Here is a 23812-nt window from a genome sequence, read left to right as displayed (position 1 = left end):
ATCGCTTCCATGTTGGATTGGATTAATACACTGCTTAGTGTAAAGCCTTATTTGCATTTCCCAGGTTGCCTTGGGATTCGAGTGAATTGTAGTGTACCACTCATGACTGTATTTGTTAGTGACAGAGATATGATTGTTGTGTTCATTAATGTTGTGGCCTTCACCCAGTTAGAACCTTAAAATTGTATTATTCATGACAATACAATACTTATTTTGAGAGCCTAGTTTTAGCCTAAAACAGTGGCCTGAAACTCATGGTTTACAGGCTACATCGGGCCTGCAAGTCACATTATGTTGGCTTGCAAAGTGATGTGTAATTCCTATTGGAATCCAGCCAGAGTGGGGATATCCAACATTTGGCATTTTTATTCACCCACAACCTGCATTCAGAATGATTGCCAAGGTTGGGAAGACTAAGATATGAGACTACCTAAAGCATCTAAACTGGATCAACCATTTCAGTAAAGAATGCAATAAATCTAAGTTAAAGATTGAATTATTTTAGAAACATTTATGTTACTTATATTTCAGTAACATAAGATGAATTAATCAAACATTCTAAAAATCAACCTGCAACAGAGCATGCTGGGAAATATGATTAGGATGGGCATGGTTTTGATTCATCACTGGTTATTAACACCAACACTGGGTTATTTTACACCACTGAGTTCTATAGAGTTAATTTAACTCCTGAATCAACACTAGAGATGTTACACTGAAAAATCTACATTAAATGATACTGGCCAATTTGCTGTGCATAAAAAAAGGTAAAAAAGGAAAAAGTAACACTGGTCAACAACACAATAAACAGGCAAAAACAGACAATAAATGGGTTAACACTGAAGATGTGGACAAGCACCTAAAGGATTAACTAAAAGTGGCAATGGGCATGGGTTGGTAATTAAAGATGTAATACTTAAGGGTTAAAAGTGAAGGTGTGGTCAGTCTGGTAAAGGGTTAATAAAAGTGAAAGTGTGTGAGGTGGATATGTCACAGAGCCATCACTGGATGACAGTTTCTGTGAGAAAGCTTGACTATCAGGCAATTGTCAAGGTGGATGGGCTTCAGTCAGGAAGGAAGTTGACGGTTAACAGGTTGTAAAAAGGAGAGTTTGTGACTCATAGTAAAACTTGCCAATCACCTCTGATAGCTCACTTACCTCTGTATCTCAATGACTAGGGCTTGAAACCAACTCTATGTACCCATCATTACAGACACACCACACTGACAGCTATAAAATGTTCAGAAGATTTATATGATAGTTAAATGAATAGCCTATATTCAAATAAATTCATTTGAAAAGCATGTAAACAGAAATGCTGAAAACCCTCATGAATGATAAAACTCTATGAACCCTTGTAATGACCAATCAACTTTAACCAAATTCTGCTGTTTTTTGTAACCTCAATTTGGGAATAATCTGCCAACAAATTGGAGAAAAAAGACAATGATTTTTATTAAAACCAGCACTAAAGAGTATGTATTCTTGAAACAAAGAAAAGAGCAGGAAAAACAACTGCTGAAAAAGGATGTGAGCTGATGCAATCTCACAGTCTGATTTCAGCACAGCAGTGTGTGTGTGTGTGTGTGTGTGTGTGTGTGTGTGTGTGTGTGTGTGTGTGTCTGTGTGTGTGTCTGTGTGTGTGTCTGTCTGTGTCTGTGTCTGTGTGTCTGTGTCTGTGTGTGTGTCTGTGTGTGTGTGTCTGTGTGTGTGTGTGTGTGTCTGTGTGTGTGTCTGTGTCTGTGTCTGTGTGTGTGTCTGTGTCTGTGTGTGTGTCTGTGTCTGTGTCTGTGTCTGTGTGTGTGTCTGTGTGTGTGTGTCTGTGTGTGTGTGTGTCTGTGTCTGTGTGTGTGTCTGTGTGTCTGTGTGTGTGTGTCTGTGTGTGTCTGTGTCTGTGTCTGTGTCTGTGTCTGTGCTGTGTGCAATGTCTCAGGTGCCAATTTAACACCATGTTAGGTATACACAGCAAGGGCCACTCCCCCAACTGGCAGGTGTACAGACCGAGGGTAGTTTCCTGCTACACACCCTGGTCCTGACACCTCGACAAGGGCACCAACCCTCCAAGGCCTAAGCCTGCTTCCTCCTATCTGTGCCCAGCAGGCAGCCCTCATACAGGGCAGGGTTATATAACCTTTTCACAGTATTGTGCTGACCCGAATCGTACTGTGCTGGCTCTGATTAAAAAAAATTGTACATAGTTTTCTTCCATCACGTTTATGGTAGATGCATAACTTGGCACGGCACATCTCGGCTCAGTAATGTGAAGTGGGTATTAGTGTGAGAGCCAGGCAGGGTAGGTGGGTGGGTGGGAAGGTTCTATTAGCAGGAGGCTTGGAAAGCCAGACAACAGGGTTGGTGACAGTGACGTCTAACTTGAGATCAGATCAGTCTGGGAGGGTGACACCAAGCTGCCAGTGGTGGGCAACAGACGGAAAAAGTACACAGTTGTTGCTCGACTCATTACGGCATGTGTGAAATGTCTTTATACGTCGATATCAACCGACCCCATTTCCACTGGAGTGTCATATGACACCAAATGAAGAGCAGAGCGCAGTCAGTCAGTCTAAGGTCACCGTGGAAAAGCGAGAGACACAGCAGTGACACATTGTATCACGATTGTAAACTAGAATTCAACCAGACCGTAGGCCAGAGACGGTTCATCCTAACCTGAGAAACAGTCTTACATACATACTCATACCCATAGTCATCCACACCAAGTGTTAGAGCATGGCCATCAGTTAGCATGCAGACTACGGAAGATATTGAGGGGACAAAATATTAATCTTACAAGAGCAGCACAAATACATTTTCTACTGTATAATCACCACACCCTTTCAGGGTCTGTCAAAACACTTGGAAAATAAAATGTATTCCATGAAACACTGCATCTTCCAAAAATCCCCTTATTAACTTGATGCTAACATTTTGGTCAGTGACCTGAGACGCAGTCAGAACAAAATTAGAGCGGGTTTTCCTAAAAGGGGCACGAACGACCTCAAAATGCCACACTTGAAGTTCTCTCAACCGTCATGTTCCAAATTAACCCATTCATGTGTGATACTACCCCCCTCATTGTCCTCCTACCTCCCCCGTGACACACAGACACAAGCACGCACGCAAGCCTGCACACATACACACACAAACACACATACGCACAGACACACACATTTCCATTTCTTCAGAGGTGGCCCAATATTACTCAATGGCTAGGTTACTTACCCAATCAGAGACACCATCTGCTCCACTATGTGCCTGCTGAAGGTTATGATCACAAACAGTTTCTGTGACAAAGAAAGAGAGAGACAGTCAGTCGGTAGACCATGAGGTCATGGGCGGGTAAATACAGGCCCGGCCGGGGCAGTACACTCATGGTTTTGATCATTAATACTCCCTATATTGGACCCCCTGTAGTCAACCAACACCACACTTGGTGACTGACGGGCGGTTAGCACAAAACCAGCCATGATGTGGCCCTTTGTCATCAAGGCCAGAAACAAAAGTCTGAGCCCCTATGACACATAAATGCAATCAGGTCAGGGAAATTACTGTACACAGACAGGCAGGGTTTGGGGCTACTGTTGCTACATAGAGAACACACACATTAAAACACACTATAGTATACTATTGTATAAATACTATAGTATTCACTTTGGTGTTTTTTCAGACATGACTGTAGTATAATGTAGTATTTACAGTTTACTATAGTTTAAATAATGTAGTAAAAAAACATGTAGTATATACTGTACTATAGTAATTACTGTAGTGTTTTTTTTTTACTGTAGCATATGTGCAATTTGGTAACCGATGATGCTGAGACTCAGATTTTTCACTTTAAAATGTCAAACAAAAACCAGTTATTGCAACGTTATACAAACAGCACAAACTGTCATTGTTACCAAACTGTGCATCTGCACTGACATTTTTCAAAGTAGTCCTTTTTTAAAAACTTTGCAATTATTCGTTTTTGTTTGACATACATTTTAAAGTGAAAAATCTTTAACTGTGAAATTGCCCATTTCCATAACCTGTAGGACTGGGGTATAAGCGGATAGGATCTGAACACCCCCCCTTTTACCCTCAGAACAGCCTCAATTCGTCGGGGCATGGACTCTACAAGATGTCAAAAGCATTCCACAGGGATGTTGGCCCATGTTGACTCCAATGCTTCCCAAAGTTGTGTCAAATTAGCTGGATGTCCTTTGGGTGGTGAACCATTCTTGATACACATAAGAAACTGTTGAGATGAAAAACCAGCAGCGTTGCAGTTCTTGACACAAACCGGTGCACCTAGCACCTACTACCAAACCCTGTTCAAAGACACTTCAATATTTTGTCTTTTCCTTTTTGTTGTTGACTTTTACCCCTTTTTCTCCCCAATTTTGTGATATCCAATTGGTAGTTACAGTCTTGTCCCATCGCTGCAACTTTCCTACGGACTCAGGAGAGCCGAAGGTCGAGAGCCATGTGTCCTCCGAAACACGACCCTGCCAAGCCGCAATGCTTCTTGACACACTGCTTGCTTAACCAATGTGTTCAGAAGAAACACCATCCAGCTGGTGACCAAAGTCAGCTTGCAGGTGCCCGGCCCACCACAAGGAGTCGCTAGAGCGAGGTGGGACAAGGAAATCCCGGCCGGCCATACCCTCCCCTCACCCGGACAACCTGTCATGGCCGGCTGTGACACAGCCTGGGATCGAACCCGGGTCTGTAGTGATGCCTCAAGCACTGCGATGCAGTGCCTTAGTACACATACACAATCAATGTCTCAATTGTCTTAAAAATACTTCTCTAACCTATCTCCTCCCCTTCATCTACACAGATTGAAGTGGATTTAACAAGTGACATCAATAAGGAATCATAGTTTTCACCTGGATTCATCTGGTCAGTCTATGTCATTGAAAGAGCAGGTGTACTTAATGTTTTGTATACTCAGTGTATGATCTATACTTGGCATGTAGGTTTCTCACTTATGGGTGCAACCAATTGGGATATGGGGGAGGGGAATGGGCAGGGTATAGTGTTTTTGCGGACATTACTGTAGTATTTACTGCAGTGTTTTCTTGTGGATATTACTGAGGTATTACTATAGTATTCTTTTTTCATGTAGAGAGTTGAAGAGGGGGATGTGAGGAGGGGGATAAGGATGAGTAGGGCTATTGAGGGGATGGAGGGATCAGGAGGAGATGTGTCACTCCTCTCAGACAGCAGTTCTTAACAGTAAAAGTGGGGTTTTGGGGATTTTGTGTTCCTGTCCAGTCTGACTCCTGCTTACTCATTGCTGGACACAGAAGACGGGGGGTCTCAATAAGGCTCTGTTTACCATTCAGTTACTGTTCAGCCCCCAACTGAGCAGGCAACCAGGAAACACTGGGTCTGGGATAGACCAACATAACAAAGACCAAGTCTTACAAACATGTTTTTGTCCTCTTCTCTATTGACACATGAACACCTCTGAGGGAGTTTACAGGTGTAGCCCTTTCCTGCAGTCAAATGACCTAGCGGCCTCATGGGTGGAATGTTATTCATATTTTTCATAAATTCATAACTAAAACATATTTTTTTAATCACCAAAAATGTGGTGTTTCTGTGTCAAAAGCTTTTGTTATATTTCAGTCTTCTGTGATGTATATAAAGTGTAATATTGGGATGCAAATTCAAAATGGAATACATTTCAACTCTATATCTGACATGGTTTAGAACTAGGAATAGATATAGTCCTTGGTTCACTCCAGAACTGTCTGCCCTTGACCAACACAAAAACATCCTGTGGCATTCTGCATTAGCATTGAATAGCCCCCGTGATATGCAACTTTTCAGGGAAGTTAGGAACAAATATACACAGGCAGTTAGGAAAGCTAAGGCTAGCTTTTTCAAACAGAAATTTGCATCCTGTAGTACTAACTCAAAAAATGTTCTGGGACACTGTAAAGTCCATGGAGAATAAGAGCACCTCCTCCCAGCTGCCCACTGCTCTGAGGCTAGGAAACACTGTTACCACCGATAAATCCACCATAATTGAGAATTTCAATAAGCATTTCTCTACGGCTGGCCATGCTTTCCACCTGGCTACCCCTACCCCGGTCAACTGCCCGGCACCCTCCACAGCAACCCGCCAAAGCCCCCACCATTTCTCCTTCACCCAAATACAGACAGCTGATGTTCTGAAAGAGCTGCAAAATCTGGTCCCCTACAAATCATCTTGGCTAGACAATCTGGACCCTCTCTTTCTAAAATTATCTGCCGAAATTGTTGCAACCCCTATTACTAGCCTGTTCAACCTCTCTTTCGTATCCTCTGAGATTCCCAAAGATTTGGAAATCTGCCGCGGTCATCCCCCTCTTCAAAGGGGGTGACACTCTAGACCCAAACTGCTACAGACCTATATCTATCCTACACTGTCTTTCTAAGGTCTTCGAAATCCAAGTTAACAAACAGATTACCGACCATTTCGAATCCCACCGTACCTTCTCCGCTATGCAATCTGGTTTCAGAGCTGGCATGGGTGCACCTCAGCCACGCTCAAGGTCCTAAACGTCATCATAACCGCCATCGATAAGAGACATAACTGTGCAGCCGTCTTCATCGACCTGGCCAAGGCTTTCGACTCTGTCAATCACCACATTCTTATTGGCAGACTCGACAGCCTTGGTTTCTGAAATGATTGCCTCGCCTGGTTTACCAACTACTTCTCTGATAGAGTTCAGTGTGTCAAATCGGAGGGCCTGTTGTCCGGACCCTTGGCAGTCTATGGGTGTGCCACAGGGTTCAATTCTCGGGCCGACTCTCTTCTCTGTATACATCAATGATGTTGCTCTTGCTGCTGGTGATTCTCTGATCCACCTCTAGGCAGACGACACCATTCTGTATACTTCTGGCCCCTCTTTGGACACTGTGTTAACTAACCTCCAGACGAGCTTCAATGCCATACAACTCTCCTTCCGTGGCCTCCAACTGCTCTTAAACACAAGTAAAACTAAATGCATACTATTCAATCAATCACTGCCCGCACCTGCTCGCTCGTCCAGCATCACTACTCTGGACGGCTCTGACTTAGAATACGTGGACAACTACAAATACCTGGGTGTCTGGTTAGACTGTACACTCTCCTTCCAGACTCACATTAAGCATCTCCAATCCAAAATTAAATCTAGAATTGGCTTCCTATATCGCAACAAAGCCTCCTTCACTCATGCTGCCAAACATACCCTCGTAAAACTGACAATCCTACCGATCCTCGACTTCAGTGACATCATCTATAAAATAGCCTTCAACACTCTACTCAACAAACTGGATGCAGTCTATCACAGTGCCATCCGTTTTGTCACCAAAGCCCCATACACTACCCACCATTGCGACCTGTACGCTCTCGTTGGTTGGCCCTCGCTTCATACTCGTCGCCAAACCCACTGGCTACAGGTTATCTACAAGTCTCTGCTAGGTAAAGCCCCGCCTTATCTCAGCTTATTGGTCACCATCGCAGCACCCACTCGTAGCACGCGCTCCAGCAGGTATATCTCACTGGTCACCCCCAAAGCCAATCCTCCTTTGGTCGTCTTTCCTTCCAGTTCTCTGCTGCCAATGACTGGAACGAACTGCAAAAATCTCTGAAGCTGGAGACTCATATCTCCCTCACTAGCTTTAAGCACCAGCTGTCAGAGCAGCTCACAGATCACTGCACCTGTACATAGCCCATCTGTAAACAGCCCATCTATCTACCTACCTCATCCCCATACTGTATTTATTTATTTATCTTGCTCCTTTGCACCCCAGTATCTCTACTTGCACATTCATCTTCTGCACATCTACCATTCCAGTGTTTAATTGCTATATATTGTAATTACTTCGCCACCATGGCCTATTTATTGCCTTAACTTACCTCATTTGCACTCACTGTATATAGACTTTTTGTTTTCTTTTGTTCTACTGTATTATTGACTGTATGTTTTGTTTATTCCATGTGTAACTCTGTGTTGTTGTATGTGTCGAATTGCTATGCTTTATCTTGGCCAGGTCGCAGTTGCAAATGAGAACTTGTTCTCAACTAGCCTACCTGGTTAAATAAAGGTGAAATAAATAATAAATAAAATGGTACAGATGTCTTCTTTTTTTAATTCCATAACAATGTGTGTGAGGTGTATACTTTTGTTTCAAAGTAGATTTGTTTAAGACTACCCAGAAACACTCTGTGTGACCCTGATTTAGCCCACTGCAGTAAAAGGAAAACAAGATGATACTACCCCATTGTACCACTCATACAGGGAATCAACATTTGAGTGGGTTCTCACAATGGTAATATGCATCTGTTGAAACCCACTGAAACACAGAGCCTATAACTAAACTAGTAGGAATGTGGAAGTTAGGGAGGCTATCATAATGGAGATTACTTCTCTCCTATTGTTTAGACCAGACTGTGTGTCACGGGTACTGAAAGTAAAAGGCAATAGCAGAAACTTCTGCTTAACAAAAAACCATTTCCTCTAAGCTTTTACTGTCCATTTCATAATGGAAGGACATTTACTCATGTCTCCGCCCAGCTAAACCAAACTGAGCCATTTCAACATTTTACAATTAGGACTATAAAACCAAAATTCCTTAAATGTTATGATATAATTTTTGATAGTTCCTATCAATATTTCAAAAGCTAGCCACATCACCACAGTACCGTCAGAAAACCAGATCCAGGTCAGTGTATGACAGGGTTAAGAGTTATGAAAAGGCCTTCATCCTCTGGGCCTCGTGTCATTGTTGACAAGAACAGATTGTTCTTGTGAATCTAAACGCTCCACCTACCTGAAGGTACAACCCAGTTATCCAGCTCTCAAAGGGCATTTGAGGTGGCTGAGTATTACGCCCACACAGAAAACATATTGTGGTGGCCCAGTATTACGCCCACACAGAAAACACATTGAGGTGGCCCAGTATTACGCCCACACAGAAAACACATTGAGGTGGCCCAGTATTACACCCACATTGAAAACACATTGAGGTGGCCCAGTATTACACCCACACAGAAAACACATTGAGGTGGCCCAGTATTACGCCCACACAGAAAACACATTGAGGTGGCCCAGTATTACGCCCACACAGAAAACACATTGAGGTGGCCCAGTATTACGCCCACACAGAAAACACATTGAGGTGGCCCAGTATTACACCCACATTGAAAACACATTGAGGTGGCCCAGTATTACACCCACACAGAAAACACATTGAGGTGGCCCAGTATTACGCCCACACAGAAAACACATTGAGGTGGCCCAGTATTACGCCCACACAGAAAACACATTGAGGTGGCCCAGTATTACGCCCACACAGAAAACACATTGAGGTGGCCCAGTAATATGCCCACACAGAAAACACATTGAGGTGGCCCAGTATTACACCCACATTGAAAACACATTGAGGTGGCCCAGTATTATGCCCACATAAAAAACACCTCCAAATCCCCCTAGTGCATTGTTCCTCTGCTTTGGCCCACAAGGGAGAACGTTCACCATTACAGTCTATCATATTGCCTCTCCATACCCACTCTTACAGGACAACAACTACACAGCTCTGTGACTCACAGTACAGTGCAGTATACTGTCAATGTAAAACAACAAAGAAGTGCCATCTAATAGACAAAAATTCTCTGCATTCTTTCCAGACATAACACAATGAGGAAAAGAACAAGAAAAGCTGAGAGAACAGGAGTTTGTTCAGAACGTTCAGATAGAAATGTATTGTTTACACGGGACATGATCCGTCAGGTATAGAGCATTGTGTCAGCTATATTCATTACATTTCTATCCTCAACACAGAATGTTTCATCTCACTAAATACACCACAGGTCGACCCCAACCAGTTGTGATGGTAAGCCTGGTTCAGTTTCCAGTCAGTGTGTATCATTGTAATGCTGGCCCTGGCCATGTCAGGCAAGGAGGGGCACACCTCTGATCCTGTCTGGATATGGAGAAAGTCATCGGCCCAGGGGACACCAGACATAATCGTCTCTATGATGCTGCTGCCCACGCCACTCTCTGTATCATCACAGACAATGTTTATCTTCTGTACAATGGGGTTTTCTCTATGGCCACCACCCATACCCACACAACAAGGTTTCCCTCACTACTCGGGTATCTAGAGAAAGTTAGCCAAGTGAATTTAACATTACTAGAGAGATAGAGGATAAGTTCTTTTTTTAATCAATCTTATTGAACGTCACATAATGAATTAGCTTACTCAATTGGCACCCTACAGTCTTTGGTCATTTCTTGTATTTGGATTTATAAAATAGTTTATAGAGGATTTAGAAAGATAATCCATTAAGCATACAGACACTGTCTAACATGGCACAAAGTGGATTAAGTCCTTAATCCTACCATGCATGGGGAAAAACTGAATCAACTTTTACACAGTAATCATCAGTGTATACTTCTTTGAAGTACAAATTCACTTTTCAGTTCAATAAATAAAATACAGGTTCCTTATTCGTTTTCTCAAGCGATAAAAAAATATTATCCCTACTAAAGTACACTATATATACACAAAAGTATGTGGACAGCCCTTCTAATGAGTGGATTCGGCTATTTCAGCCACACCCATTGCTGACAGCCACACCCTCACGCTTCATCATCTGGCAATCTGACGGACGAATATGGGTTTGGCGGATGCCAGGAGAATGCTACCTGCCCCAACTGTAAAGTTTGGTGGAGAAGGAATAATGGTCTGGGGCTGTTTTTCATGGTTCGGGCAAGGCCCCTTAGTTCCAGTGAAGGGAAATCTTAAAGCTACAGCATACAATGACATTCTAGACGAATCTGTGCTTTCAACTTTGTGGCAACATTTTGGTAAGGCCCTTTCCTGTTTCAGCATGACAGTGCCCCCGTGCACAAAGCGAGGTCCATACAGAAATGGTTTGTTGAGATCGGTGCACAGAGCCCTGACCTCAACCCCATCGGAAACCTTTGGGATGAATTGTAACGCTGGCTGCGAGCCAGGCCTAATCGCCCAACATCAGTGCGCGACCTCACTAATGCTCGTGGCTGAATGGAAGCAAGTCCCTGCCGCAATATTCCAACATCTAGTGGAGGATGTTATAGCAGCAAAGGGGGAACAAACTCCATACTAATGCCCATGATTTTGGAATGAGATGTTCAACGAGCAGATGTCCATATACTTTTGTTCATGTAGTGTATGTATCCCTGAGTGTAGCAGCTGCTTTCACAAAATGGATGACAGACCCTGCTTTCACTGCACAAAATGGCCTCCTTACACTCTTAGCTGAGTGCAGCACAGGAGGATCCCTCCTTATCCTCCACAGTTTTACTATCATGTCTGAAATATCCATATTCAAAACAAACTATAGCCTTGATCGATCAATTCTATACAAAAAAACTTTACTTTGTCAACATTTTATATCAAACTACGGACCTGAGTAGTCTCTTTGTCATGACAAAAAATACATAAGAAAAGTGTTGTGTGCAAGACATTTTGTACATTCATTTCTGCCATGTGCTGGTATACAGTACACTCACCTCGAATGTGCATTTTGACTATGGCTTTCCCAATTAGCGTTGCTCCTAAAAAAGGTCCAAAAGGGAACCATGTTATATCTGCCAGGTCAAACAGTGGATTGGGAATCTGGAGAACGAGATAATATATATTAAATATCAGAAAGGAATATGGATAAGTGACAACAATTATAGAGCAAAGAAACAACGTAACTCTATAGAAGAGTGCAAGGACTCAATATTCTTCAATATTGTTCAGTCCAAACACAGTTTTGTTAAATGCTCCTATGTTTTAAGTATTTAGCACTGACTGGAGGTATTTAACGGATTAGTAATACAATGACTAAAATACCCAGAATAAAGATAGCTTTATATTAACAATAATAATGATTCATCTGTTTGGTCTGCTGGTTTGAGGATTGAGCCGTCAGCAGTTCACTTTAAATTGACAGACAGTTTCATTACGCACAGAAATTTATGCACAGAAATGTATGCACAGAAATGTACGCACAGAAATGTATGCACAGAAATGTACGCACAGAAATGTACGCACAGAAATGTATGCACAGAAATGCTATTTTAAAGGTTTGAATTTAGACTAGTCACTTTCTTGTATTTTCAGACATTAATAGGGATGATGATTTGTTGTTTTATAGAATAGAGTTATTATGTGATTTCAATTACAGAGGCGCAGACTAGAATTCCAACGAATCCAACCCTCTGAACCATTTTCTGCACTTGCACTGCAAGTCCTGAAAAGAATAATGGCAAATATTTAACAGATCATTCTATACATAGCATGTCATTCTCATTAGCATGACAACATAGCAATGTAATGTATGTATCTTTAATTATTAAAATACGATTATGATTAACATATGATTTTCAGATTAGCAGATTCAATTTTGTTCAGCAGTTTACATCAAAAGCTACACAGGGTCTTCTGAAAGTATTCACACCCCTTGACTTATTCCACATTTTGTTGTGTTACAAAGTGGGATTAAAATTCATTTAATTGTCAACGATCTACACAAAATACACTGTAATGTGAAAGTGGAAGAAAAATTCTAACATTTGTAAAAAATAAATAAATAAAATAAAACAGTAATATATGTTGATTAGATAAGTATTTAACCCCCGAGTCAATACATGTTAGGATCACCTTTGGCAGCGATTACAGCTGTGAGTCTTAGAGAGTGGTATTCAGTAAGGTGTTGTATTCGATTTGCCCCAAACATAATACTTTGTATTCAGGACAAAAAATGATTTGCTTTGCCACATTATTTGCTGTATTTCTTAGTGCCTTGTTGCAAAGCATGTTTTGGATTTTTTTTTAATTCTGTACAGGCATCCTTCTTTCACTCTGTCAACTAAGTTAGTTTTGTGGAGTAACTACAATGTTGATCCATCCATCCTATCACAGCCATTAAACTCTAACTGTTCTAAAGTGGAACTGACGATCATTAAAAACATACAATCATAACATCAGTCAAAAATATCAAATTCCCAGTTTATGCTACAAAACCAACTTTATAAGAAGTTTTCAAAATAGGTTCTATTTGACGCAACATTCCATGATGTACACTAAGGCATTGTTGGCAGAATAGATCAAGGCAGTTCAATGCATGATTAATATAATTCACCAATACATTTCTTGGCTGTCTCTATTCGAGATGCACTTTTTCAGTTACAATAACAAAAATTGCAAAAATGTAACGAATGTAACTAAGGCTGGGAATGTCAATACAATCAAACTAGCAAGGGAGAGGTCATTCTTACGACTGTCTTGTGATCATTGCCCTTGCTAGTGGACTACAGGAAAAGAAGGACCGAGTACGCCCCCATTCTCATCGATAGGGCTGTAGTGGAGCAGGTTGAGAGCTTCAAGTTCCTTGGTGTCCACATCACCAACAAACTAACATGGTCCAAGCACAACAAGACAGTCGTGAAGAGGGCACGACAAAACCTATTCCCCATGGGCATGGGTCCTCAGATCCTCAAAAGGTTCTACAGCTGCACCATCGAGAGCATCCTGACTGGTTGCATCACTGCCTGGTATGGCAACTGCTCAGCATCCGACCGCAAGGCACTACAGAGTGTAGTGCGTAGGGCTCGGTACATCACTGGGGCCCTGCTTCCTGCCATCCAGGACCTCTATACCAGGCAGTGTCAGAGGAAGGCCCTAAAAATTGTCAAAGACTCCAGCCACCCTAGTCATAGACTGTTCTCTCTGCTACTGCATGGCAAGCAGTACCGTAGAGCCAAGTCTAGGTCGAAGAGGCTTCTAAACAGCTTCTACCCCCAAACCATAAGACTACTGAACATCTAATCAAATGGCTACCCAGACTACTTGCATCCCCCCCCGCCCGCACTGCTGCTACACTCTGTTATTATCTATGCATAAGTCACTTTAATAACTCTACCCACATGTATATATTACCTCAAATTACCTCGTCTAACCGGTGCCCCCGCACATTGACTCTGTACCAGTACCCCCTGTATATAACCTCACTACTGCAATTTTACTGCCGCTCTTTAATTATTTGTTACTTGATTTCTTTTTTTTTGTGGTATTTTTCTTAAAACTGTATTGTTGATTTAAGGCTTGTAGGTAAGCATGTCACTGTAAGGTCTACACATGTTGTATTCAGGGCATGTGACAAATAAAATTTGATTTGAATTTATGAGTGCAACACCCGCTGGATATGACCGGTGTCAGTAAATGTAGGCAAAATAAGTAATAGCCAGGAACACTCTAAAGTTAAATGGTCATAGTAAGGTGTTCTTAGCCAGTTAGCTTGGGTGCTTGGTTGGGACAAGTATACATTGGCAGGCAAGCAGCAGAAGGACGAGTATGCTACACTTGCCCACACTTGCTACACTTGTTTATCAGTGCAATCTTGAAGGCCTACTAGCTGAAAAAGTTTGGGAGGGTTAATCTAATGTTCCTTCATTAGATTTTAGCTCATCTTGCCTGGCTAGCATTAGTTGTTGATCTTGTTGTTGTTGTTGTGCATAACTGAGGGAGAGAGAGCCTTTCATGGTTGTTTGATCAATAGGACTGTAAAGTTCCCAAATGTAAGAGGACCCTGTGGTTTTAAAATATTTGTAGAAATCCATTCATGTGTATTTTGTGGCTTTTGGCGAATGCGTTCTAATGATCTATAGTCGCGCAATGGTAACTGTCTGTAAACCCACAGTCCAGTTCAAAATGAATGATGGCAAATGGCTTGTTTGTATAATTGCCTACTGTAGCGCAGATTGGCTATAGTGCACCGGTCTGTGTAGACTCCAGTCTTGGATGAGACAGATGTTTTTATTAGGTTTTATTTACTGCAGTGTCTATTAATTGTCCAAACGCTTGGCCGGTTTCCCACTCTATATTGCTATATAATTTTTTACAAATGCTTTAGTATACGCAATTCCCAAACATTCTACAAAAATGACCATATCCAAGTGCTCTCTTGTCAGAAAATGTTTTAAGTGTCATATTCTTCCTGGGGGTGTATAGGAACTGATTTGAATAATTTCATGTTGCTAAAATGCTGTCAGTTCCACTTTAAAATCACCATTTGCATCATGGTGAAATCCCTGAGCAGTTTCCTTCCTCTCCGGCAACTGAGTTAGGAAGGACGCCAGTATCTTTGTAGTGACAGAGTGTATTGATACACCATCCAAAGTGTAATGAATAACGTCACTATGCTCAAAGGGATATTCAATGTTTTTTTTTGTTTTTTTATCCATCTGCCAATAGGTGCACTTCTTTGCGAGGCACTGGAAAACCTCCCTGGTCTTTGTGGTTGAATCTGTGTTTAAAATTCACTAGTCAACTGAGGGATCTTATAGATAATTGTATGTGTGAGGTACAGAGATGAGGTAGTCATTAAAAAATCATGTTAAACACTATTATTGCACAGAGTAAGTCCATGCAACTTAATGTGTTAAGCAAGTGTTTACTCCTGAACTTATTTAGGCTTGCCATAACAAAGGTGTTGAATACCTATTGACTCAAGACATTTCGGCTTTCATTTCTTATTAATTTATAAAAATGTCATTTCCATTTTGACATTATGGGGTATTGTGTGTAGGCCAGTGACACAAAACCTAAATGTAATACATTTGGAATTCTGGCTGTAACACAACAAAATGTGAATATTTTCTGAAGGCACTGTATATGCTATCAATAACTGTTTCACTAATCTCTGGTGATTAAAGGTAGAAGGATTATCTCCTGCACATTTTGAATATATCACAGATGAAAACATGGTAGTAATATTTACTAAGTATAATACCAAAACATTTCTTATTCTACAATTTATCTCTGAACTTTCCAAATTGTTGGACGAAGCCTTAAATCAATCTTAGACGATCCTTGCACAATCAACACAAATGAAATTGATCCAATAAAAACAATTCAATTATTGACTTGGAGGAATTGCATTTGTTAAAAACGGCTTTGTTTTTATCTTATCGTCTCTAAGGAAATATTCTTCGGCATGGTGGTGTAAGTCATTTGTGAGTTCTGATACATTTCTATCTTTCAAATGATACATACATTATATTAAAATGGGCTCGGCGGGGATGTGAGACTGAACATTAAAAAATGTGAGATTATGGGGAATATCAGAAGATTTATACACTAAAGAAAATATATTTACTGTGGGATTAGGACAAACCAGTGTCTTTTTTACCATATTTTCTCATGAATATGTTGCGTTATGTACCATAAATATAAAGAAAAAAGGAAGCTGGCATTTCATATGTACAAATACATCAGAGAACAGATAATATAACCAAAATGTTTCGTTAATCAATTAAGTTCATATTAAGTAAAGCTTTTTTCTCAATGAAGTAAATGTACAATTAACATATGGAATTGTGGCAAAAACAGAACATATTTATTTTTATTTAAAACGATACTGTGACACACTTCAGACTTTTTCCAAGTTATCTACAATCCCACTATTATCTAAATACATTATATTTCCTGTATATATAAATATTTCTGTTAACCAAAAAGCTTTTGTAAGCCCTGCAAAAATGCTGCACAGTCAATTGTCCTGTCAGTTGTCTAATTGGAACAATCAACCACTGCAAACTCCTCCAAACACCTTTTCTACTGGGACATTCTATATATTTACATCCCCTAACTGTTTCTTACCTCTGGTGACAGTTTTTAATCCATTATCATCAATGTCAGAAGACGACTAGACTAATTTCAAGGTCTCACATATTCTTAGTAATTCTGCTGCTTTTCCCCCATCTTTTCTGACAACTCAACAAAAGGCTCTTTTGAAAGCAATGACATGGATATTCCTCATCATACCTATGCTGGGAAGAGGAGGGTTAAGCTCTTGTTGATGTAGTTTAAAATATTTCTGGGAACTGTGAAGGAAGGATGGGGGAATTATCCTGGATTGATTACGATATGGTCATACTTCTGATGATTTTATTAGAATGCTACTAGAGATAACAGTACAAATTGTATGCATGTAACTTTATTTCTTCATTTGAGTTAAATTATTGTTTTTTTTTACAGATATTTAACTATGCTAATGCCCTAAGGTTGGTATATCAATTGAAGGGGAATGAAAAATGAAATGACAATTCTTTTAAACTAAAAACACACTGGGGGTAATTTGAAATGTTGAGGGTACGGTCTCATTTATATGTATAGATGTATTATTGCTAAAAGTACATATAGACTTCTATTAATTGGACTTTAAAAATCTATTCCGTAGATATTAATTGTCCCAAGGATGAAACATTTCATTTGTTTGATATTAATTGATAAAAATATGGGTGTTATTAACTGCATTTTTAATACTTCATCCCTTTTATTATAAAACTAAACAAATCTTTCCTTTGATATAAAATGTAAAATACATTTGAATTATGAGCTATACATTCAGTCTAATTGAAGGAATATTTAAGAACATGTTTTACTTCTCTAAACAATGTGTTATACAGCACAAATTATAGCTCCAACCAGAAAAGCACACAGTTATTAGAATGCTGTTTCCTATTTGACTGATATGATCTGTACATGAGGTGGTATTGCATGTAAAAATATCAAACTACAGGAAAATGTTAATTTTTTTTTAATGAGGAATGACTTGAATCATTCACTACCTTTTAGTACGAGGTCATCTCTCAGGCTAAATCTGATAGGAGGCATAAACCTTAACACTTAACTGATCCAGAACTCAAACTGCCATCTTTCAGATGACTGTAATTACCATATTCCTACTGGTTAATGCTTTTTATTTCATCAGTTTATTTGCTATATCTTTTTCTTATACTACTTATTCTTATACTACTATATCTTATACTGCCCTCAAATCAGATAGGACGTGCCCCCTTGAATGAGCAATATATCCTCATCCAAATCATCAAGCTTTACAAGAAACTGATTAAACATCAATGCATGATGAAAATGTCTTATTCACAATAACTAAACAATAACACAACCTAAATGTACGGGTAAAATGTTTCACACATACCAGTAAATTTAAACTTGAGAGGTTTAAATTGACTGGGGGAGGGTAGTAAGATATGAGCATGCCAAATATGGTCAACAAAGCAGTAGAGTAATCGTGGCATTTTTTCAAGAGCAGAAGCCGGCCCACAGGGAATAAAAGAAGGGGGGGGGGGGCCAACTGACATCCACTCTGATTGGCTCACATTTTGAAATTCGCCCTAAGATTTTATCCAATCACAAGAGCTTTTCACAAGGATAAGCCTGCGTCTCTAATTCTAGCCTTCTGTTCCAGATTCTTTATTCCTTATTTTATTTGTATTATTATTATATTTTTCTTGGGAGATGGAGCTGGATGTCTGGGGGGTAGGAATGTGTATGTGGCAGCAGGTTGCATTGGGCCAGTAACCGAAAGGTCACTGGTTCGAATCGCCAAGCCGACTAGGTGAAAAATCTGTCTGTGCCCTTGAGCAAGGCACTTAACCCCAACTGCTCCTGTATGTCGACCTGGATAAGAGTGTCTGCTAAAGGACTAAAATGTAAATGTTTACAGCTGAACCACTCTGGACCGTCTGTTGACAGCAAACATCTGACAACTGTAGAATAGTGGATTTATGTTTCAATAACTATGAACAGTTAGGAAAACAAGCACTGTTTAGTCAAATGGGTCACATTTATTAGATTACATTGCATTGGTATTGTTTACCAAGTCAGTAGAGTTCTGGATTTCCCCTCACTTGACTGGTATGGATGAGTGAAAGGAAAATGGCTACCTCTCTACCGAATGAAGTGAAGGTCCCAGTGGGCAGGGATATCGTGTGTATACACGTGACATTGCGATTTGCTCGAGGGACTCCCCGTATGTGTACCTTCTGGACCACAAAATTGTCTATTGTACATGACCAGTGTTCAGAAATCCAGACACCACACAACGTGTATTGTATGCAGCTCATGGAAAATCACCATCTTGGCCAGGCTTCCACCCACGGCTGCCTCCCTCCGCCTCTCCCGTCACCGTCACCGCACAACGTGCTGTCCCCCAGGGCAGGGCTTACCAGCAATTACATTTTGGAGATCTTGTCAAGGGTGCAGGGTCATTAAAACCATGGGAGCATGGCTCCAGCCTTTTGCTGTCCGTCTCTTTACTCAGCACTCTGTACCACTACGCCCCCACATAAAGATAATGCCTACAGTGTGAAGTAAAAATCACATGTTTGATCTGCCATTTATATGTTAAGGCTATTATAGTTAGTGGCCCCATTTACTGCTATGGAGTTTCCTTCTTATTTTACTCTTTAAATGTATCCAAATATACAATATCCATCTTTAGGGTAGTGTCTAAAGGTACAGAAGCTGGTCTCCCAAGGTAAGGTGACTGTCAGGGAGTTCTTAGTAATGAAATTACGTCAAACACGATGATTACATGGAATCCAGGTTCTAAGAATTCTAATGACAGTGAACTATCAGAGTTCATTCTATATTATTTACTGTTACGGAAAATGTCCACACAAAGGGGACCAATGAGCGCTATGTTTAACACAATAGTTTGAATACCAATGGTTACTGTTGCCAGAGAGATGACGAGAGATTGACGCAAATAGGCAGCCCAGTGGGAAAAAAGGAAAAGAGGTCACTGTTTCCCTCCACACATGTAATGATATAGCAACCCCTATTCTAAATGACGGGACTCTGTTTATATAAACAAACCAGCCCACTACATGTTTATGATAACAACTTGCTCTGATATCAATTTATAGAATATATGCATGACTCATTGAACTGATGAAAATACGTACTCCAGAATACAAATGTGTTCCTTATGACCTCAAAAGTTTGAAAACATGTGGGTGTTTGGATAATTAATTATTGTGCTTTTCTGAAGAATTTTGTAGACGTGATGAGGCTAAGGCAGCGTTTCCCAAACTTGGTCCTGGGGAGCCAAGAGGGGCACTTTTTGGTTTTTACCCTAACACTACACAGCTGATTAAAATAATCAACTAATCATCAAGCTTGAATCAGCTGTGTAGTGTTAGGGCAAAAACAAAACGTGCCCCCCTTGGGGTCCCCAGGACCAAGTTTGGGAAAGGCTGGGGTAGGGAGTTCAAAAATAGGCAGACGACAATGCAATCTGCATCTGGAAAGTGTCAGTTAAGGAAAAATCGATGCATAGCCTATACACAAGTCAACACCCACACACAGTTTCTCTCTCTTTCTTTCGCTCTCTTTTTTTCTGAATGAAACTCTTTCACACAGAGAGAAGACGACACACATCTCCAGAGCGGAGCGAGGCGAGCCCCGACAGAGAGATGGCTAAAGATCATCTTATTAACTGCTCACAAGCCTGTTCCCTCTCTCTCTTTCAAACACACACACACACGCAGCAGAGTGATTAAGGCTCCTGATGCAACCCAACCCAATCCCAGCCCCATAGTCCCTACAAAATTCAAATCTATCAACAAAAAAAAAAAAACGGCCGAGTCCACGTTGACAAATTCTTTAACAAGCTGTGGTTGAAGGGAAGCTGGTTTTACTCTGACTCACCCCCTCCTTTCAAACAGTTTACTGGAAATAAAGGGTGAGGAGGAGGGAGGGGGCACTTTCAGAGAAGTCACGTGATGGGTCTGGACAAACCACAGCACAGAGAGCCTTTGAGTGGAGTGTAGTAGGCCAAGGAGAGGTGGGGGGCACAAGCCCAGCCCAGCGCAGATGGCTCTTATTCACAGGAGATACGATCCTGGGAGTTGGCAATCAAGAATTCACAGCGCTGGTAAACCCCTTCCATGCCGGCCAAACACTTAAAAACACAAAACACTTCAGGGAAACCACTGAATCACCAGGCTACCTTTAATTATAGAATGGAAATACATATAAAAAAAAACTTTGGGGATGAGGATTCCAGGATTAGTTTTTAGAAACATAAGTATCATCCAAATGTTCCATTTCTGTATGATTTTTTTTTTGTTGATCAATGCTGACATCAACGTCTGGACATGCTTAGTAAAGTCATGACTTCATCATTCTTGAATAGCCATCTTGAAGGGGGGAAAACCATGTTCTTTTGCCGTCACTCAAGTGAGCTTGCTTGTGGCAGGAAGTTGGCATGTGCACGTTCTGAGAAATGACAATGGGTTTAAGTCAAGCTCCTGGCACATTGACACCCCTATGACCTCAGCGTAAGAGAGGAGAGAGTCAGCATCTCCAACCTGTTGTGGAGCCCAAAGACACGTCACACTCATAAATCATCACTGTTTAACCATTTACTCTCCGCAAACATACAAACTCAACACATCCGATCACACACTTTCTCTCCCACGTTGCCATTCAATCACCTCTTGATTTTCTATAGTCGCTATTCTAACCTTAGTTAAAATAATGATGCAATATAAATCCACCAAAACGAGATGTCGATAATCGCCGTGATGTCTTCTCTATAAAATGTGTAGCATAATGAGCATGTGATGCAATAAGCGGCGTCTCTCGCTCTCGGCCAGTGAAAGAATGCAGCCCCCCCACCGTTGTAGGTGATAGATGGAGAGGAAAGATAGGACAGAAAGGCTTCCGACTCCTGCAGCTCCTCCGTGGTGTAAGGAACCTGCTGCCTGATGCTGTCCCCCCACACGCACACACACCCGGTGAACGATATCAGCAGAAAGAGACAGAAACAGAGAGAGGGAGAGAGAGAGAGAAAGGGAGGGATATCAACGGAAACAGAGAATGTGTGACGGAGACAAAGTGAAAAAGGGAGAGAGTGGTAGAGCCTCAGAGCACTAATTCAGACCCAGCAGCCCTGAGGCAGCAGCCCTGAGGCAGCAGCCCTGAGGCAGCAGCTCTGTGGTCGGTGACATGTGTTTAACCCTTTTCTCAGAGGATGCAAAACAAACAACCAACAAGCTTTCCCTGATACCTCGGACACGTAAACCCTACGGCAGAGAAAATTAAGAAGAAACGACAAGAACATATCAAAGCGACCAAGATGAACGCATCAACGGACGAAAGGCGGTTCTCCACGATGGGACGTCACACATTCCCTCTCTTTTACTATCCTCTCCCGCTCCTTCTCTCTTCCACTTCGTTGGTTCGTTCTGGTGGAGATCCGAGCGGGATTTATCGGTGTCGGATGATTTCAGACTCCAGACTCACACGTGGTCTGAGGAACAAGGGAGGCTGGAGCAAGTGCCAACCTCTGCAGATGCCCATGGCATTAGTAATAAACTAAACATGACAGTAGGTACCCCCATCACTCCTGTGCCAGGGAGCACTCACCCACTCTATCAGTTCCACCAGTGTTTGTCACATCCTGCTGATCCACCGGATTAAAACACATCGAATCAACGTCAATGAACCTATTGGCACAAAGTAATCAATGTACAGTTTTGCCAGCCCGGGCCCTGAGTGTGAGCCTATAGAAATCTATTGAGACCAAATAAAGACTCATTAGGTTAGGTTTATACCAGCACGTTATGTCTATACCAGCATGTAAAGGAAAACAGGGTCCTTTTTTTGGCACTGGCTTCTCTAAACCGTTTGCCTTACTACAGTAACTGCCTAAAGCCCTCAAACTCAACTAAGGACCTCTAAGCCAGTTCCACTGGATTTTTTCATTGTTCCCCTCTAATCAGAGACTGATTTAGACCTGGGACACCAAGTGTGTGCAATTATCAGGTAGAACAGAAAACAAACAGGCTCCGGACCTAGTAGGGTAAGAGTTGGCCTAAAGGCTGGTTTATACTTTGTCGACCGCCTCAGCGAATGTCGGTTTCCTTGTCGCAGACAGATGAGAAAAGTTAAACTTTGACCCTGTCGCTGCATCAGTTGTCATGATTACCTGACTGAGCCAGCAACAAGACAGTGCTAAAGTTCTAAGATTATCCAGTAGAATGCCCTACTTTTATTTCATCACAACCGTAAGCTATTTTCTGTAATTAGCACGCCATTAACTTGTAAATAATTATCTTGCTGTGAGCTTATTTTCCTCTAATAATTAATAAAAATGTGCTGAAGTTAAGACGTTGTCAGCTATGATATGGTCATTATTTGAACTGGCTATACAGCTAATGTTAGCTAGCTAGCTAAACTCATTTTTAAAGGGATGGGTTTATTGGGGTTAAAATACACCAGTTAAGCAATTTTGGACCACCAGGCTACTGATGTCGTGCAGCCTGTCGTTTTTGTGTTTATACTTTTTCATAACGACAACAATAGAATGTTCATGATGTCACTGCGATAACTGTCTACAGACATGTCGATAGACAAAGTATAAACCAGCCTTGTCTGTTTGATCTGTATTGTGCTGGAAAGCAGATGCACTCAGAGAAGACAGGTTAAGATTAGGGAGGCACAAAGCAATTGACACCAGTCTCAACGTCAACAGTGAAGAGGCGACTCTGGGATGCTGGCCTTCTAGGTACAGTTCCTCTGTCCAGTGTCTGTGTTCTTTTGCCCATCTTAATCTTTTCTTTTTATTGGCCAGTCTGAGATATGGCAGCATCCGGGAGTCGCCTCTTCACTGTTGACATTGAGACTGGTGTTTTGCGGGTACTATTAATGAAGCTGCCGGTTGAGGACTTGTGAGGCGTCTGTTTCTCAAACTAGACACTCTAATGTACTTGTCCTCTTGCTCAGATGTGCACCGGGGCCTCCCACTCCTCTTTCTATTCTGGTTAGAGCCATTTTGCACTGTTCTGCGAAGGGAGTAGTACACAGCGTTGTACGAGATCTTCAGTTTATTGGCAATTTCTCACATGGAATAGCCTTCATTTCTCAGAACAAGAATAGACTGAAGAGTTTCATTAGAAAGTTCTTTGTTTCTGGCCATTTTGGGCCTGTAATCAAACCCACAAA

The 23812-nt window shown here is 41.3% G+C and overlaps 1 long non-coding RNA gene across 1 annotated transcript in view; it reads right to left on the bottom strand.

Moving 5' to 3' along the window:
• The window catches only part of LOC106567965 (uncharacterized), a 47040-nt gene that overhangs the window by 21672 nt on the left and 1556 nt on the right, over positions 1-23812 (bottom strand). Inside the window, exons 2-3 of the long non-coding RNA XR_001320207.2 lie at positions 11518-11623; positions 3221-3282 (exon numbers count right to left, since the gene is read on the bottom strand). This is a non-coding gene — a long non-coding RNA (uncharacterized lncRNA). The remainder of the gene's footprint in view (positions 1-3220; positions 3283-11517; positions 11624-23812) is intronic.

This window comes from Salmo salar, chromosome ssa13, assembly GCF_905237065.1.
Source record: "Salmo salar chromosome ssa13, Ssal_v3.1, whole genome shotgun sequence".
Classification (NCBI taxonomy): domain Eukaryota; kingdom Metazoa; phylum Chordata; class Actinopteri; order Salmoniformes; family Salmonidae; genus Salmo; species Salmo salar.
Note: the sequence above shows the minus strand (reverse complement) of the source record. Positions and strands in the feature narration are given on the sequence as shown.